Consider the following 1670-nt stretch of genomic DNA (forward strand, 5'->3'; position numbering starts at 1 on the left):
TCCTGCGTCTAACGACGATGGAATCACGAATGCACTGGGAGTTGAAACCGCATTGTAAAAATGTACAATATGTGGAGAGTGTAGGCGAGTTCGATCCTGTTCCGGATCCACTAACAGTTCCAATTCATTAATGCTTTTGTTACGTCCGGGTTTTTGTGCGTTTTGCTATTCGCGACGTCCCGAACGCGGTACGTGGGAATTGCATATACGAGCGAGTAGATAATCCGGAGTATATGAGTAGAAGGGATTATGGGGAGAGGAGAGGAACGATCAGAGCGCGAAGAGCGATAGTGTGCCGAGCGGAAGCACCGATCGTCTCTCGCCTCTATGTGTTGTGACGTGACACTTTGTGTCCGTCACTCGCGAGTGCATTGGCACGGAGATCCTGTGTCCTCTAAACTCGAAGAGCGAGGGCACAAGCGAGCGTGCCAAATTTATATCTTTTTTTTGTTTCGTTTTGTATATTCTTTTATATAAAATATTTAGTAATTTCAGATTTTTAAAGAACGATTATTAGTCACATTAGAGCGTGAGCGGTGGTTATCTTAGATCCGTGTAATGTTGCCGCCTCACTCACGGAAGGAAGAAAGAAGACGTGGAGGAAGCAAGAAACCATCCAAAGAAGATCCCGATTGTGTACACGCAGGTCGTATTGTTTTGTAACTTCTGCTAATTTTGATATTATTTGGTGATTGTCGCACCTTTATTGCAGACGCCTCGGAGAGAGACGTACTAAGGGACCGTCTCAGCACGGCCCGAATAGTGGCAGCCGCCTCCACTTCTGAGGAGAGCGATAGAAGACTGATCAAGACGGAAAGCCTCGGTCAGCTAATTTGGAAAAGCGCGCCAGAGATTCAAAGGATACGCGACCCGCAGGACTCGCTGTGATTAGTCGCGGGGTTGCGCGACAGCAATAAGCCAATTAGAATAAAGAGCGGCCCGATAGGAGAGGGACCTAGCGGCCTGCGTGGATCCGCGAATGCTCCTGATTATCACTTGCGCGGTGATCGAGTTCATGTAAAGAGGACACGGAATCTCCGGAGCTTCCGGGAACTAAGAATGCTGTCTACCGTTGCCGAGAAATTTGGAGACGGAGGTTTTCCTCTGAAGGATCAACGAGGGATCGTTACGTGGTGAGGCGAGCGTTATCTTATAATTTGTGTGAAACCACCGATCGCGGTAGGTGACATGCGTCTCGAGCGGAGCACACGTTAGGCTTTACTCCGATTTTTCGTTGCCGATGCCGGATCGGTCGCCTATAGGCGTTTCGAGTCAGTGTTGCTGTGAATACGTGCCTTTCGCTCAGATGCTCTAATTTGAGAATATATAATAGTGTAGTTGCTCGCCCTCGTTGCCGCCAAGTCACTTGTGTAATTGTTAGTTATTGAGAATTCTTTAAAGTCGAGACTGGCGTTATTGCGCATTAGAGAACCGTTGCCGTCTAATGTAAAATCGTATGTTCTAATTATTCACGAAGTAATTATTGTTAACATAATAAGATCTAGATTTGGTCGCATATTTCTGCTCGGCGAATTATTGCCGAATTTACTTCGTTGTCGACGGCCAGTTAATAGTCGGTTTATTGTTATTGCGCCGCATAACAGAGCGCGGAAGGTCAACGCTGTAACGTACTTTCTTTCGAACACTTTTGTACAGTCTCTATTAAATAT

Source organism: Cyphomyrmex costatus, unplaced genomic scaffold, assembly GCF_001594065.2.
Source record: "Cyphomyrmex costatus isolate MS0001 unplaced genomic scaffold, Ccosl1.0 scaffold584, whole genome shotgun sequence".
Lineage (NCBI taxonomy): Eukaryota > Metazoa > Arthropoda > Insecta > Hymenoptera > Formicidae > Cyphomyrmex > Cyphomyrmex costatus.